This window comes from Parasteatoda tepidariorum, chromosome 3, assembly GCF_043381705.1.
Source record: "Parasteatoda tepidariorum isolate YZ-2023 chromosome 3, CAS_Ptep_4.0, whole genome shotgun sequence".
NCBI lineage: Eukaryota > Metazoa > Arthropoda > Arachnida > Araneae > Theridiidae > Parasteatoda > Parasteatoda tepidariorum.
In genome coordinates, this window is record NC_092206.1 from 52,418,934 (window position 1) to 52,438,522 (window position 19,589).

Genomic DNA, 19,589 nt, shown 5'->3' on the forward strand with positions numbered 1-19,589 from the left:
TCATTTCCTTGAAAAAGTGACAGTTTTTTCGTTATTTTGATGAAATGTTCTCTCGGAGCATATACAAGGAAATGGTTTTGTCAAAAGCGAAGAAAATATCGTAAAATTTGAGAGTCCATTTCTTACTGTGAATGCGTTAACTATTTGGGTTTCACAGTTTATTTAAAAAAAATTGGAAATGTTCAAATCCTTAACTTATCAATTAAAGCGCGCATTTAATCATCGCCTTAAAGTTAGATGTCGCTTGAGTGAGCTGCGTCCTTCTTGATATTTTTGGATAAAAAATAAAGAGTTTTGCCCTTTGCTTCCTACTGATTGCCAATCACCAGAGCTGCGTATGTTGTTCAATATAGATCACTCCACTTTCATTTTGTTAAATTCTCCAGTTCTATGCTTTAATGTCTTTTATACTTGATTATAATCATATTGGATGAAGGATTTAAAATCTCGGCATATCAAAACATATAACAATTCCAATACTTATTGAAATAAAATAAAGAGCATCTTTCTTGAATTCCTCTTCTATTGTTATAATTAGGTTCGAAATACTGCCTTGTCTACACAATGTTTTGATGCAAATTAAACTTCTAACAATGCGATTAAATTTAGTGTGATGAGTTTTTCTTTTATTCCAAAAAAAACGAAAAATATAAAATATCTGATAATGAAATAAAATAACGATTCGATATAAACTAAATATGAGTTATTTAATTAGTGCAAAACAAGTCTTGCCTAAGATGTCATGCTCATTTTCGGACATAAGAGTATTTAGCTCAAAAACGTTTATAGTTCGGAGGTTAATAGTTTTAGCGAAACTAAATTACGTAGTGCAAAAATACAAAAACAAACCTCAATTTTGACATGAAATTTTCAAAAACTGATGACTACATCAATACTATTTTTATATCCAAATGTTTTTTAATTTTCTAGAACTGTGCAAAATTTCAAATTGTCTTACCTTATAGCTGAATTATGAGTAAGAGAAAGCGCATTTGTGAAAAATTTCTAAAGCATTATCAAAGACTGCCGATGAATATAATATATTTTTTTCATTTTTTATATATAAAGAGTTATTTTTTTATTTGATGTAAATTTAAAGTTTTAGTGCATTTATATCAAAATATTTTCTATCTAGAAGTAATATTTTCTCCATTCTAAATATCGACATCAAAACGTATTTAACTTAAGCTTTAATAATACATCAACAAATTCATATATTTTTGTACACATGTTGTTTACTTCATATGACTTTCAAATTTAGTGATATGGAAATGTTAACTAGTATTTCAGGCACTTTAAATAATTATTAATCAGTTTCTGTAGAATATTAGAAAGAATTATTTAAGACTTTTAGGAAAAAAGCTAGGTCAATTACTTTATAACGATATTCGTTCGATAATATTTGATTTTTCACTTGTGTAAGCAATTGTAAATTATTCAAAATCAAAAAACTTATAACCCAACATTTGGATAATTACATTACATAGAGAGACTGGTACAAGAAATTTTTCATATATTGTTATTCTTTATATAATTTAATTAGTGCTATTATAATGATAAATTTTAGTTTGAAATTTAACACCTATACTAAATTTTTCAAAACGTAGCAAGGAAAAATGCTGTAAAAGTTAATTTTGTTTATTTTAGTATGTTTTTATTTATATTGGTTTGGTTTATTTTAGTATGTTTATTTTTATATTTAATCTTTACATTTTAAAACCGAAAGATTTCAAACAAAGTTATTTTTTAATACCAGTTTTCTTGAAGGATTTAATATTATTAACATTTTTGGCATAAAAATATTCATATATGTTAATTGCATAAACTACAGTTACTTTACTCTAACGTCTAGAAAATTATAATAATAAAAATATTCAAATAAAAAAAGGATTTATTTGTTTGAAAGTAGCTCAAAAATGAAACAAATGGAAAGGAAAGAAATTTAGGAAGTTCTTAGAATAGTTTCTACACAAGACATATTTTTCCTTAAAAAATTTTGGTTAGCTGCAATTTATATTTTAATCCGTCATTTAAAAGTCTATTTATAACATGGAAAAAATCAGCTCAGGGCTTTCTGAGTTTAAAAATAACAAATTTGACAAGTAACAAAGGGAAACTACTAATAATCTGACTTTTTTTTTAATAACGATGAAGTTGCAACCTGGAATCCACTTTAGATATGGATTTAAGTATATATAGTGTAAATGTGATCTAGATGTAGAGTCAACTTGACTGCCAATTTCGGGATTTGAAACGGCTATAAAGAGAAAACCTTTGAGACGACCTAAATCTTATTTGTTAAAATGAAATTATATTCACGGTCATTTTAAATGACAATGTCCTATCAATTTCAACATATGTCATTCGGAAATTAAGGTTAGTTTTTACCGTGTCAAATTATTAAAGTGCAGTGCTCCGAAAGGAAAAAAAACAAATTGGCTCCCTCTAAACTTTCATAAAGTGTTCAAGGATAGCTCTGCTGTAAAAAAGAAGCTTTCACAAAAAAAAAGAATCACATTAAAGGAAGACTGGAAAAATTTTGGATAATAGAAAATGTTTCAATTATGATGAAATATTAATTAGAATAAATCTTGTTTTTTCATTGAAAATAATTTTATTTCTTAATTTTCCTCCCGAATATTTCTATTTAGTAGAGAAAAAGTAATAACTATATATTAAGTTACTAGGTTTAAAATCAAAGTTTAAAAAACTAAAATATATAATTTTTTTTCTGAAATTGTATATTTTCTATATTTAATATCTTTGTTCAAATTATTTCAAAATGTTTAAATGCACCTACTTAATTAAATGTGCGAGACTAATTACCTATTAATGAAAATAATGCAACTTTTTTAGTAACAAGGAAGAAAAAACATGTATTATTATTATATTTATAAAATTTATACGCATAAAATTTATACACTTAATTATGTAGCTTAAAACAGTGGAATACAGAACATTAACGTCATTCACTAACACAGAATGAATTCCGTTTAGCTTAATTTGAAGATGCTTTTTTAATTATTACTTTATTTTCAATTAAATTACAATGAATTTAAAAAAACGCTTAGAAACTAAAATGCCTTTTAAAACATGGCATACAAAATTTACGAAGGCGAATGCGAGGATATATCAGAGAAAATATTAATTAAGGACACAATATTAGTATAATTTTTCAAAAAAATAGTTTTTTTCAAGTATTTCGGTTTTTTTCCAATATTTTTTTGTCTCACTCAAAACAATATGTCAATTTTAAATTGTCCTTCTTATAAAATCTTGTTTAATAGTACAAATTGGAGCCACGATGGCTCAGGGGATATAGCCTTCGCCTACAATGAGGTGAACCGGGTTCGAATCCCAATGACGACTGGAAGATACGAATTCAGCATCCGGCTTTCACCGACCAGAGTTCTGACATGAAAATATCATCAGTTGTTGACGGTTAAAGACCCCTCGCCGAACCGTGGGAGGTTCTCGTGGTCTTCCTCTATATGTAACCCATATGCGGGTTGGTTCCATTAAAATGTCCTCCATGAAGGCAAACTTCTCCCAATACTTGATCCAGGAGTTCCCTTGTCTTCTAGATAGGGTTCAAAATTACAATGCTATGGAAAATAATATTAGCAATCCTAAGCCCAAATTTCGTTCTGCTGTTCAAAGACGGCTATAACATATAAAAAATAAAATAGTACAGAATGATTTGTGGAAAACCCCTTTTCATTCTCATTTTCTTTTCTTTTAAGAAATACGAAAACTATTTTGAAAATTGCATGAAGCTCTTTAAATTTTTAAGATATTTAAATTGGACTTTTGTTGTTATGTACCAAACATGATAATCTACAAATTTAAAAAGGCAAAATTTAAAATTTTTACCTACGAAGGCGCAAAATGAAAGAGATACTTGAACTACTCAAGTCTTGCGCAGTTTTGAACAAATTTTCTTCAAATTTTAAAACAATAATTTTTTAATTAATTTAAAATTGCTCGAAAAACTTTTTTTTTAATTTAATGAACATTCTTTAATTTATAGCAAAGATCAGCAAATTAGTATTTTATTAAATTGCCCATGTCTCAATAAATATTTAAGCTAGGTTTACGAAATTTTGTGCATTTATTGCATATAATAATCAAAATAATTTTTATATGTTACAAATTTATTGCTACAATTTATGGCGTAGGATGTTCGAAAATACAATTTTCCGTTTATATTTTTTTGTCAAATCAAATCAAATTTTAAAGCAATAATTGTTTAATTAGTTTAAAATTGCTCCAAAAATTTTTTTTTTAATTTATTGAAAATTCTTAAATTTATACCAAAGATTAGCAAATTAGTTTTTTATAAAACTGCCCATATCTCAATAAATATTTGAGCTAGGTTTACGAATTTTTGTGCATTTATTGCATATAATAATCAAAATAATTTTTATATGTTACAAATTTATTGCTACAATTTATGGCATAGGATGCTCAAAAACACTATTTTCCGTTTGTATTTTATTGTTGTTTCCTCTAACTATTAAGAGCTTTAAATTTTATTGAGAAGTATGACAAACCACATAACCCGAACACTTCTAAATTTATAAAATAATTCTCTAAGTATATTTTGAGAAAGATTAAAAATTGTTTTAGTATAAAAGTGTTTCCATTATCTTGTCCATCCAACCCCTGTATATGTCAGTATAGTGTATGTATGTTTCCAATGTTTTCAAAATTAACGCCAAGTACAAGAGACAGTAGCAAGAGCTTTATGAGCTAGAAACAACTTTCTGTTTCTACAAAACATTGAAAATTTTAAAAAAAATACTGAAATTGTTATACACTGCTATTCTCTTTTATAAAAAAAGCCATTTTAGCATTTTAATTGAATTCACTATGTTGAGTAACCTAATATCCTATTAAACATACTCTATTTAAAAATTACTTATTATAAATTATTCATTTTAATTTTTTTCACGTTTGCATTTTTACTTATTCATTTAAATGTCCATCACTGTTTTATATAAATAATAATCAACGGATACATGTTTAGAGATGAATATATAAACTTCTGATTATTTATTTATTTTATGAAATTAATAAGTAATATATAGAAAATATATATAATAATATATCTAATAATATATAGAAAATATATTTAATAATATATCTATTAATGCCGATCGGCATATGTAGGGGTTAGAGAACTGCCCTTGCATCAGAAAGGTTCTGGGTTTAAATCCCGGGGGAGGCATGTTCTTTCCTTCTCTGTACTATCTGTCCTTATCTGTGGGAGCAACATTGGTTCACCTAATATGGTGCCCCTGAAAGACTGGCCCACAAATCTGCCCCTCAGGTGCCTGTATAACCTAGGTCATTATCCAGGTGGGCATTGAAAAAAAATATATCTAATAAAAAACAATCTAAAAACCTTTATCGCAACTTTTTTGCCGCGTGTATTCCGTTTCAAGTTTTAAATTTTTTTCGTATAAATTCGGTGATGATAATCATTTGATTAAATAATGTCCGATCCGATCAACAGCAATTTATTTCTTTTTGTTTGGAGCGTGTAATTACATTTAACCTTATTAATTTTATTTTATAATACTTAGTTCAACATTCTAAAGTATGCACTGAGAAAAAACATAGTCAAACAACCAGAACATGGTAAAATTTACAGTCTTTCTAGCTTTATGGGAACTCTAAAAAACTCGGTAATTTTTACCGAAGCACTTAGGTAATAATTTTAGTAAAACTAACAGTAAAATATTGTTTAATAATAAGTTGTAAAATTTGGCAATCGAGGTAAAATTTGGGAATTTTAACATTATACCTTAAAGAGAGACAAAATAAAACCACCATTCGCTCCATTAAATTTACTTTTAAGTTTTGTACTAAGTGTGTGGTAATAAGAACTTTAATTTTGAAAACAGAATTTCCAGTTATTAGTTACCCTATTAACTGAAACATTACCAAATAAATGGTTTAAATGGCGTATTTTTTTCTTCCTTTTAAGCCAGAATTATGTTTTTTAAGCAGAAAATCATTGTATAACATTACTTCTGTATACATTATTGACATATTTTGTAGTCCTGCTTACATCCTGTGTACTAGTACAGAGATGCCAACTTTCTCCGGACAGCAAATAGATATTTTTAAGTGGTAGTTTATCAATTGTGATTCTTGGTTTAATAAATTCGATTTTGTATATTTTTATCCACCACAATTTCTAAATAATTCGTAAGCTTATGTAATTCACTACTCTGTAGTACTTATGTCATGCTATATCATTTAAAAAGCAAGCAAAAATAGTTAAATGTTTGCAAAATTTAATTTATAGTTATTTACCGTTTTTTAAATTATTTTTACTTGTCCGGAGCAGTTGGCATCTCTGCTAGTATACAGACGCTTCTACCAGCAGTTTTTTTATCCGTCTAATAAATTGGCTTTCATGCTTGGTCATTTTTCTAGTTCAGCTAGTTTATCATTCAAAATATAAGGTAGAAATTTATTTTAAAATATTTAGAAAATTTGAATTTTTTTTAAAAGAAAGTTTTTAGTTCTTTATTTTCAAATACGCTTCCTTAAGAATTTAATTCTCTTTGAAGATGTGTTAAGACAGAAGAGATAGAGGAGTTGAGAACTTTTGTTTATGCAGTGACGGGAAATGTTTTAGAACAAACACAAACACAGTAGAAATCCCAAAAGTTCCTATATTGAGATGTCTCTTTCGATTTCCATATCAACATTCAGAGATTACAGTAGAGTTATTGCAAGATCTGTTTCAATAGTGATTTCAAGAAAATACATATCTCGAGGACATTTCAACATATATGTAACATACCCAAAATATGTCTAAATGCTTCTCTCCCATGCACACTTAAGCAATAAGAAGTATTTTGCATGTAGAAGTTAAGATCTCTCTATTCCTTTCACGAAGAGAGTGCTGAAAGTGTACTAAGAGATATTTTAAGCTCCTTTTAAATTAAGCTTTCATTTTTCATACTACTGCATGACAATTGTTCATTTTATTTAAGACTATTTTCCCCCTATGTTAAAGTAAATATTTTATTTTGAAAGAGACGTTGAACTGGTAATCTACATATTTTACACACTAAAAAATTTCAGATCAATTTACGGTAAAAAAATGCAGGCATTTTGGGTGCATTATTCTTAAAATTTATTCTCACGCAAAATCCTTTTATACCGTAAAATTTTGCACACTGATTTTTACAATAATATGTATTTAAATCCAGTAAATTAGTAATTTTACATTAAATATTACTATAAAAACTACCTCATATCATATACCAAAATTACCATATCTTTTTCAGAAGAATGTACTTGCAGTATACAAAGTGTTAACTTAAGCTTTTTTTTAAAACTACCCTTCCATTTTTCTATTATAATATGACAAGTTTTATTTAAATTTTAAGTTATTTTCCCCTGTTGTTAAAATAAATATGTTATTTGAAATTTGACGTTGAATACCGGATCCACAAATCTCACACTATAGGAATGATATACTGCTGTTTTCTCGCAGTTTTAAGCAAATTATTACTAATAGAAAAGTAAAACTTAGTTCATAACTACAAAATACAAGCATAAAAAATTACATTATTTCAAGGTGAAGATTTAAAAAAATAATGGTTTTTAATTTGTTACACAATATAACCCATCCAGCCCTATAATTTTGTATTTTTGTTTTACGTTGAAATTCATTAAACAAAACTACATTCAAGCGACTTGTAGGAAGCTATTGTAAAACCAATATGCTTTTAAAACCTCAATATTTTAAAGATTTTAAAGAAAAATAAACTGTTCTTGTATCGGTTCCTTAAAAACAAAAGAAAAACCTCATTCTCTGAAACAAGGGAATGCTATACTTCTTGAAGAGTGAAAATCCCTGGTAATACCTTTTACTAGAAGGAAAAGAATGAAGGGGATATTCAGCGGTTTGATTTTCGCCAGCGTTAAAAGCGAAGAAGTATAAAAAAGACAAGAAATTGAACGCGGAACCTTTAGGCAAGGTTTAGCTCTAAATCTTTGGAAGTCGTGGGAAATTTACTTGTATTTTTCTTTCTTTTTCTTTCTTTTTTTTTTTGGCGTGTTTTGCTCTTCGTAATATTGAATTCGTCTGAAAAAGTAATCAAGAGCTAAAAAAATGCATGACGGTTATTTTGTTCTCGTTTTCGCTTTTACGGATTTATTTATTTTTATTTTCTCTTTCTACAAGAATTGATGAGATTCTGATGTATTGCAAAATATATATCCTGTATATAAATTCGATTTATTTTTAAGATTAGATAATTTATTAGTTAGTTTAGAGTTTCATTTTTGTTAATGACACAGTTTGAAAAATGTGACCTGTTTTTTTTTTATTTATTCTGGATTTTTTTTAAATCTTCGGCAATTTAATTGTAATACTATTTTTTAATGAATCCTTATTGTTTTGTAGGTTTCAGATGTCACATTTAAAAAAAAGGATAGAATAATGTATACCAGTTTTAATATTTCTGTATTTCTGATGGCTTTATTTATATAGAAGTTAAACGTAAAAAAAAAGTATACATATATATGTTTTTTTCTTTTCCTCCCCTTTTTTCATATGTTTGTAATTTTCCTTTCTTTTATCTTCATTTTGTACTTATCTATTGAGTTNTATATGCATACACAGAGAGAGAAAGAAAGATAAAATAAAACATTTATTGTATAAAAGCTTATCCAATGACAAAAGAAAATCTAAACATTTGACAATTAAAACAATCTAAACTTGCACAGAAATACTGCTTTGTTTGATGTGTCGTAAATTATAGTTCAATAATAGGTTTTGTAAAAATAATTTAACTATATTTTTCAAACAAATATTTTAAGCAACCTGTTTTTTTTAAAGAAAATATTCCCACAGTTTTTGATATCTGTGTAGGTTTACCTTTCTTAGAAAATATCACAGACATTAGCCATCCATTTAATTCAGCTTAAAAAGTGAATTTCGGAAGTGAAAAGTGACATAAACTTTTAAAAAGTAGCCATTAAAAGCTAAAAGAAATATAATTTTAAAAAACAATATGTGAACCATAAACACGTTGCTATGAGTAATTATTATATTTTTATAAGTATATTTAAGCAGAACTAATATACCAAAATTACAATATTTCAAGTTTTTATAAATTTCTATGGTAATTAAACAAGAAGAATACATTTATGCATTATTATATTAAATTAAAAGTGTATATTGTACTAAGAACTTATACAAGTGTAAGTTCACTTAGTATTGGAACAAGAAGTGTAAAACTATTGGATAAAGGAACAAAAGGAGTAAAATTATGGGATGATGGAATAAGAACAGTTAATTGAACCAGATAATATAAACAAATAATGTAATATAGTAATTGAATTGAAAAATATGGCAATTAATATGGTGATAAGGTAATTGAGCAAATTAATATGGTAATTGAACAAGAAGAATACATTATTATACTGAAGTGAAAGTGTATATTGTACTAAGGACGTATACAAGAAATGTAAGTGTACGAAGTATTGAAACGTGAAGAGAAAAATTATTGGATAAAAGAACAAGAAGTCTAAAATTATAGGACAAAGCAACAAGAACGGTTAATTAGTAAGACTTTGTAAAAAATAGTAGAAGCTTAGATGGTCTTATAGTATATTTGCATGCTATTTGAAAAAGGAACAAAAAAAAATTAAAAATTATCTACTAGTTGAGTTTATATGAAAAAAGAAAAGAAATTGATGCAATTTTCTAGCTTATAACATCTATTATTCTATTCAAAAATAAGTAAGAAATAGTAAATGGCAGCTGTTAATTATGACCTTGAATATGCATAAAAATTTATACATTCCACAAAAGCCAGGAAGTGACACTTTTTTTTTCATATTTCTGTAAAAAGATATCTTAATTTTAATGTCCTCCCACACGGAAATAATGACAAACACTACAAGGTTTTAAAAGTAATACCTTACATGGAACACAGCAGCTCAATTTTTGTCTCAGAAATTCGAGGATGTCAACTATTTGGGTATTCATGCGATGCGACAACACGAAGAAAACAATAAAAAAAAGGAAGGATTTCGATGTCAATGAAAAAGAAACAAGAGACCGCCACCTTGTAATTTTCATCGAACACCAGATAAATTAGTAGTTTGAAAAGAAGGACTAGGGTGACTCTCGGGAGAACCTTGAGCATTCTTGGTCCATTACCGCCCTGATTAGCACCTCTAAGAAGACCATGGTGACTATTTTTTTTTCTACGGCGCAATACAAGTGACAGCTTTCTGTTGGAGAAAAAAAATAGAGGGAGAATATAATCGTATCTAAGCATGGAAAACAAGACAGCACCCTTCACAATATTCTCCAGAAAGTGGAGGTAATTGATTAACTTTTAAGGCTTTCTTGGCAGAATTGAGACGGAAAAAAAGCACTTAAAAAATAATGCTTGTCTTTAAGAAGATAAATTGTTAATTGAATGTTGCAGTTTTGCTATAAAAATATACAAGACTTTAGATTTTATTAAATAAAACTTCAAAAAAAATTTCAAATCTTCATTTCTGCTATCAAAAGGAAGAAGATTACTTTTTGGAAAATGTAATTAGTTTTCATTTTAAATAAAATAACATAAAAAAGCTAAAGAAGTAAATGTTTGTATGTAAAAATATAAAACACAGTTAAAATGGCTTGTACTCAAAAAAACTCTTACTGTTTGGGATTTATTATTTGTTTATAATTTTTAATACTGCCCGAAGGAAAAAATTCCGGCAAAATTACCGTAGTGCATTTCTCGTTTAAAAAAAAAAGAAAAGAAAACATAATTCTGGTATTGAAAACCAAATATACGGTATATAGATAATTTATTTCATAAATGTTTAGTTCAAACGTTGACGGGTTACCGGAAAGTCTGGTTTTCAAAATTATAGATCTTATTACCACACATTTAGTAAAAAATGAAATTTCCAGAAGCACAGTATATTTGACCAAATTCTGGCAGCTTTTACCATAGTTTTTTGCTCAATATAGCTTAATTCCCGTATTTATACAGGTCATAAGAAATCTTAAATTACAATTAAAATAACAGTTAAAATCTCTTATATAGCAATTAAAATCTTAAGTATTAATTAACGCTCTAAACTCTCCCACTCAACTTAAAGGAATAAATATACCACAGCAATTAAAAAATTTTAAATATTTTCTGTTTTTTTTTGTTACCTATATTAGGGCTTTTACATTCTTAAATTAAATAAAACTTCTTTTGAAAAATTCAACTCATCAAAAGGAAATATAATTATACTCATAATAATTTAAACTCGGAAAACTCGAAAGCTTAACATATTCGCCCTGAAAATGATGCTATTTAATTACGAACAAGTTAGTTTTCATTGTCAAGTTTTACAACAATTGAACATTTTCTTCGAATAATTAGTATTTAGAGCATTTAACTCCAATCATAACACTATTTTACACAAAAAAATCTCATCAACTTTATCTATAGAAATTTTTCAATTATGGAAATATGCTTAAAAATAACTATGAGCGGAATAAACGCGAAGTTTCTGATAGCTTCCAAAATACAAATTTGAACATATCATTTGCCATACACATTGATATTACTTGTGGTAATGATTAAAGAACAAAAAAACTTCTAAGAACTCTAACAAAGCTAACTCGTCTTGGTAACTCAAAGCGAAACTCGATTTTAATTTAATAGAGCTGTAAGCTACTAAACATATCTGAAGTTATCCATTAAAAAAATAGTGTCTAAGGTTTAATTTGAAGCAGTATACAATGTAAATCAGAACGTCGCCAGGAGGTGGAAATAAGCAGGTTTCAATCACCAGACTATATGTAATTATTATTTATGTAGACATATTTACGAAGACCTAGCATCCAAGTGACACAGAATCGAAGAGCTCCTCAATGGAAGTTAAGGAAAATCTTGCAAAATAAATTCGCAAATGTTTCAACTTTTTGAATATAGGAAACCTAAATATGGCTCAGGGGTTAGAACGTTCGCCTTCCAATGAGGCGAACCGGGTTCGAATCCTAGTCGATGCGAATTTCGCATCCGGCTTGCACCGACCACAGTGCTGACGTGATATATCCTCAGTGGTTGAAGGATCATGGATTAGAGTCCCCTTGCCGTCAGACTAACCGTGGGAGGTTCTCGTGGTCTTCCTCTCCATGTAGCGCAATTGTGGGTTAGCTCCATCAAAACGTCCTCCATGAAGGTAGATTTCTCCCAATACTCGATCCAGGAGTTCCCTTGTCTTCTGGATTGGGTTCAAAATTATTAGGCTACGGGGTTGAACATTAGTAGACGTAATCCCATAAAACTGGGTCGGTTGTTCAACGACGATTGTAAAATGAAACAAAATTGGTTTAATAAGTAGGTGGAGGGAAAAGAATGTTTCTCACAGTTCGTTTAAGGGAAGATTTGAAATATCAATTTATTCATACTTCAGATCTAAATTTAGAATAAGATTAGAGGAAGTGAATGATTAAGTGCGTGAAAGCCTTTAGTTTTGAATACTAAATAAGGAAGACGATTTAGATAAAGAAATAATATAATAAGATAAAAGCCAACAATGACCAATAGATGTCGCTCCCTCCGTAATTAAACTGTTAGAACTATTTCGATGCAAATGAAGAGTTATTTGAAAATGTATAAGCAAACCTGCGTGGATCAAAAATGAGTCTGTGTGTCTCATGAGTCTATGTGGAAGCTTTTTGTAAAATATTAAAGGATAAGTATTAGCCTTATTGGTTTTTCCATTGTCTTAGTTAATGGTTATATATTACACCTTTTTTATTAATACCTATAACGCCTCTTATTTTTAAAGTTAATAAGAATTTGAAATAGAAAAGTGTTTTTGCATACAATATATCCTATTCTATACAAGTATATATTAGTTTTTTTTTCAAGATTCATGATTCAGAAAGAAAAACTCCATAGTCTACTCCACCATAGTTGTTTTCATATATATATATATCTTTGTTATGCTCTTATAAATGATATCTGAGAATTCCCCAACTCGCCTCTGAACACTTCCCTCTTTTTTAAAGGAAATTGATGAGATTTGATCGAGTAGAACTGAATTCCTTTTAGACAAGCAAGTAATACATTATTTCCGATTTATTTTTCACGCTGGATTGAATGGGACGATCCCAAGTAAAGTGTATACATAAGTAAGTATCAAAAGTACCTTTATACATAAAAACGCTTTTGAACTATTCATTCTATTGACTCGTGTATAATTTCTTTAGATTCAGCGAATAAAAAGATTCAAAAGAAATAATGTCTTACTTCTCTGGGTAACAATACGAGGTTTGTAAATAAGGACAGGTACAAATTTGTACTTTTGTACATAAAACCTTTATAACTTCTAAACTATTTTCCGAACGCCTCAAGACTAGTCTCATTCAATTCACAGTAAAAAATACATAGAAAAATATGCTTCACTTGCCGGTTTAGAAGAAATCCGATTCTCTTCCTCAAATTGCTCTGAGGTGTAGGGGCTCAGTTTATAAAGCGTTCGCTTTCTTTTGAGGTGACCAGGGATAGAATACTAGAGATAGCTGGCCAATACGAATCCCGGACCCGGCTTGCTCCGATCACATTGCTGACGTTAAATGTCCTCAATGGTAGATGGATCGTGGATTAGAGTTTTTTTGCTGTCTAGCTAACCATGGAGAGTTATCGTGGTTTTCCGCTCCATGTAACGCAAATGCGGGTTAGTTTCATCAAAAAGTCCCCCTCGAGGGCAAATTTCTTCCTATACGAGATCCAGAAGTTTCCCTGGCTTCTGGATTGGATACTATGGAGTTGAACATAGGAAGTTGGATACTCAAAATTGGGTCAGCTGTTCAACGACTGTGATAAAATAAAATAAAATTAGGAAAGAAGCTAACAGAAGAGTTAGGGAACTTTCAGGCATCATTTATAATAGCATAACGATGCTTATTGCCCAAAAAAATATCTTGGATGTAAATTTCTCGGAAGAAACACATTTTGTTGTTGTTGCTATAATTACTGGACTATCGAGCATCTTCATAATTGAATATCTCCCATATTATCAAGGTCATTTTGGATCCCATATTTTCAAGTGTACCAGGCTGACTATTCTTATCGGACCAACAAAATTCCATTTCGTTTTATTCTTTACTGGCACAACAGCCCTAGGTGGGCTCTGCTTTGGCCTTCTCCAGAAATCTTTTCCAATCGTCTCTCCATTTGGTGAATGTACTCCAATGTTTGGTTTTCTTAATATCTGTTTCAAGACAGCCATTTTCAATCTTAAGCAACGTCTGATTCTTTTTCTAATTTCTGTAGGCTTGGTTAGAAATAGTTTTTGGCAATTTCAATTTTCCTGCATTTTAATCAGCGGTGCAGCCCATTTTATGCTTGATTTTTCAAGCATTTCACGACATCAGGCTGTTGAAAGATTTTATATAATTCCGAATTTGCACGCCTTCACCATATGCCGCCCACCTGAGTTCCACCACAAATACTTTTAAGGATTCTTCTCTCAAAAATTGCCAATGCCTCCACATCTCCATAGGTTAGTGAGCATGTCTCATATGCATATAATAAAACAGATAATAATTGTTTTATATCATAGAAATTTATGTTATCACTTTTTTTATTCTTTGAAATGTAAAAGAATTTTATTAGTAATTATTTAAAATGTAACACAATAACGGATATTTCTATTTTAATAATAAGTGATGAATCAATTAAATTTATCTTTTAGTTCATTGTATAACTGAATGTATTTTGTCAACTTATATTTATATTTAGAAAGTATACATTTAAAATTGTCAAGCAATATTAAGGATTAACGTTTCAGACCATGAATAATTCTTTTTTTTTTTTTTTGAATTTAACCAATTGCCGAATTTTTATAGCTCCAAAAAATATTATAATATTAGTTTAAGAAGCAGCTTTATCCAGGAAGTTGCAAAATTTCTGGAACTGAAAATTATTGAAAATGCATTACTGTAAGTTTATTTGGTAAACAAATTATTACCGCTACTGAATTCTGCCTAACATCTTTTGGAACAAAACACTATATTACACGCATAATCGTAGAAATTGATTTAGGGCTGAAACATTTTATAGTTATGAAAGCAAATAATTGTACATATGAAAGCGAATAATTGGTTAAAAGAGGTTATGCGTCCTTCTAAACCAGGGTCAGACAAATTGTTTTAATCATTGATCCACAAAAATTTCATCCCTCTATAAAATATGATAAAAAAAGATTATCAACTATCCCTCTATAAAATATGATAAAAAAGAAGAAAAAAGCGCTTTTCTATTTCTGAAATGATTTATTTCATCTTAACAGAATCTAATTTTTACATTAGTGAATGGGAAGTAGTATGTGCTTGATGACGCTTGGCTGGATCAGCAATGTGTGGTTCGAAATTTGTTAATTTCAGTCTTAAATCTCCACACAGCTCCTTATTTCTCTACTTCGTTGGAAGGAAATTAAAAGATTGAAGAAATATTCAGACGTATTTCGGGAATTGCAATTAAAAACGGAAATGCAGCATTACCAAGTTTTGGATATTAATCCGTAATATCTATATAGGCTCAAAATTTACTTACTGTTAAATGAGGACATCTAATAACGCGATGACTTCATTTTGATAGTCGATATTTTCAGCTTGAAAGAAAATGGGAAGATAATCCATTCTGAGATATCTATAATTTGAATATCTCCAAAGAGTAATTTAAAATCAATCCTAACTTTTTTTAAAATAAAAAACTTTACAATTGCATAGCATTAATATTCATTAATCAACCCTCTATATCGTAATGACCCCTATTTGTACTAAATTGTCGCCCCCAGGGCATGATATCGACCACTTTGGCGACCCAACCCACTTTGGCGACCCGAAGAAGCAATCCTAAACATTAAATATAAATTATCAACTAACTGGAAACTTACTACGTTTTCAGTATAGTTGGTATTTAATAGTTCGAACTGTGAAAACTAACAGACGGCCTGATAACAGGCAAGATAAATAAATTCGAAATTTTTTATTGAAGTATTATCGATGAAAGTTTGAGATTCGAAAAAGGAATGAACGAACAGATTATAGCTCGATTCTGAGTGTATTGGGGGATTCGAATAACATTTCGCCTTATTGTAAAAAGAAAAAGAAAAATTTTTGAGTAAACAAACGTTAAACTTGAATTACTCCTTATATTTTTTTAATTACTTTCACAACATTTAAATTTAATATATAGAGCACTGTAAAAATTATTATGGCTTGGACTTCAATATATGTTAATGTGGTGTTTTTTCTGAATCAAAAATACAATTATTTTTGCATGCTAATCTTTGAGAAAGTAGCAAGACTTTTTTTTTACGTAAAATGCAAACAGTTTGTCAAAACAAAAATTTTACAAAATAATTGCATTGAAATTCGTTTTGTTTGCAATTAAATTCAATCAAATGTTTGATATTGGATTTTTGATTTTTTAAATTTGTCCGCTAATTTAACATCTCGTTTTTACGTAATGTAATAAAATTAATATAATGTTTGAGAAATGTATTAAAAAACATGTAATAATAATTTTCAGATTACTTTTCTAATGAGTGGAGTGTCAATGAAGTCTGAATAATAATATGTAGTTGAATTTTATGATTGTTTAAGCTTTTTTATTATTATTAAGATGCTTTATTTTAAGTTTAACTGTGTGAAATTGTAGCATATATTGAAAATAAAACCAAAATTATGAAAAATGAAACATATTTATGCATAAATTGTTAATAAAAGGCATGCTTTTCTTGCTGTATTTCACCTAAACTACAATGTAAATACTCGCCAAACGTATCGCATTAAAATAAAGGAAAATAGTATTTAATTTTACTAAAACAGGAATTGTTTTTGATTAGTTTATTAAAAAGCAATTAAGTAATTTATTATATGCACTAATATGAAAAAAATTATTATTGTATTTTAATTAACCGATGGTTTGGATTCTACTCCTAAATTTTTTTTTCTTTACGCACCTGATTGTGTGATGAAGTATTATTCAATCTTGGTTTAAAATAAATCGTGAAAAATTAAAGAAAAAAGTAAGAGAATAATTGATTTTCTGATAGTGCTGCCATCTAACAATGGCACGGATAACTTCCTCAGCAAGAAATAAATGACGGCTGAATATTCTTTAGAAGTACGCAGTTTGAAGATTTTATTGGAGTATGCTCAGTATTTGTGGTACGATTTTCAACATATAATGACCGGTACATACAGTTTCCGCGCACTTTTTAGTTTGAAGCATAGTTTTTTTAAGCATAGTCATACATAATACAATTCTAACTAAGAAGTTCCTAATTAACTATAAAATTCTTCAAGAAAAATGGAATCCTAGCGCTATACTAGCGGCAACGAAAACACCGCTTGTTTTTTAAAAGTTTAAATTTTTTGTTAAAATGAAAACAAATTAATAAAATACGAGAATTGATTATTTTCGAAATAATTTCGGTAATTATTTAAAATGTATGATTTTAAACAATTATATTTAAATAATATAATTTGAAAAAATTATTTTGAAACAATAAGCATCCAATTTTTTATTCACTTTTTTACATATTTTACAGTCTATGAATCAATAAATTAGAGAAAAGGTAATAAGTCTATTTTAGTTAAAACTATATGTAAAAATAGTTTCAATATAAAAATATTATAATAAAAAAATAATTTAGCTCAGAGAACTATTTTTCTGAGTTTAAAGTATGGAATACATAAAAAGTATTTTGTTATCAGTATTCGCTTACAAAAAATTGTATAGTATAAAATCATTGTAGAGGTCATGTGCTAAAAGAATTGTAAAATACGTTGAATTTGAAACCAAAGTTATATCTTAAAACGTTTAGAAGATGCCTCAGTAAAAGCATATTTTCAAAAGGATCAAATGCAAATCCTTGAGTACAAATTTTTTACAATGCATTTTTTAAAATAAAAATGTTATTTCGCAAGGTTTTTAAAGAAGTAAACTTTTAATGTAAAATTTTGAATGAAAAATTTTATTGATAAACTGGTTTTTTTATTAGTATAAATTTTGATACGTTGTTTATGTTAAATTAAGTAATAAAATATGTTTGTTTGCATTAATGCATAGGAGAGTCAATTACTGCAACATTTGGTATATACTGATATTAATGAGTGGTAGTGTTTGATATACTATTATACCTAATATTAGACCCTAGTTATCTACTATTTCCAGTACAGGCAATAGCACATATCAGAATCTTTAGTAACATACGAATGATTTTTTTTTCTTATTCAGTAGTAAGATAACTTTTATTTCAGATTCAGAAGTAAAATGCCTTTAGTTTATATGGTGTTAGGTTATTGCTCTTAATTAGTAAAAATTCCATAAAATTAGAAATGATCGCAAAAAACAAGAAGTACTCTTAAAGTAATAGCTTAAGTAAGTAATTTATAAAAGAAATACAATTTAATACATAGTTAAGACATTTAGTTAAGATTTATAACAACAAAAGTACATTTAAGTAAAAACTAAAAGGCAAAGTCGTTAAAAAAATTGCTATATTCACTATGATGGAAATACAATATTTCTAAGAATTTCTAAATTAAGTAAATTGTTGATAAAAAATGCAAAACTATTAGTATGACTTTGATTTATTTATTTCTACTATTATTTTTATTTAAAAAAAGTTCTCATAATCTTAGATTTAATCATATACTTTTTACCACTTTTATATATTAAAGAGAATTATTGGTAACTTTGTTCTATATTATAACTTGCACTTCTTTCATATAACGATCTTTAAAAGCTGAGAGACCCTACCATTTAAAATTGCATTGCAACCACTTAATAAAATTTCGGTTAAACATTATTAATCATAAATCGAGACTGATGTTTAATGCTTAGTTAAGAAAATGATTGATTAAGAATAAACTGCTATCAAAGGAGGAATTGAAACTAAAATTTCTGACAGTGGTGTTCTCTCTAAGCTTACACTAACTCTTAAAGAAAGAGATAATATGGATGCATAATAAATATCTCTAAGAAATAAAAAACAATTTTCCAAGCATGCATTAAATATCAATTTGATTCCATACATATTTTGCTTATTTATTTATTTTGTAGTTTTTTCATATTGCAAAGTAAATTTTTTTCGTAAAAATATTCTACTTCTAAAACGTGCTTAACTGTAAATGAAATTTTAATCTAATTTATTTTTCATCTCGATTTATTGAATTAATAAATCGAGATGAAAATTTTACATATTAATGTTATTACAAAACAATTAAAATTAATAAGAAAAAATCTCACTTTTCCTGAAAATTGATCGAATAATAAAATAAACTAGAAACATTTTTGTCTTATACTGCTACTTAAAACCGTGAAAAGGAAATAATCGATAAAATTAAAGATATCAAAATCTGTGAGATAACCATAAAATTTTAAAGTAGTCATACAAAACTAAGTAAAATAATTAGTTTCTAATAATTATTTCACATTTCGTTACATATTACCGTTCAAATTAAATTTATTTTATATAGCAAATCCAGTAAAATTTTATACAATTAGTTTTGGTGGAATTAAGTCATA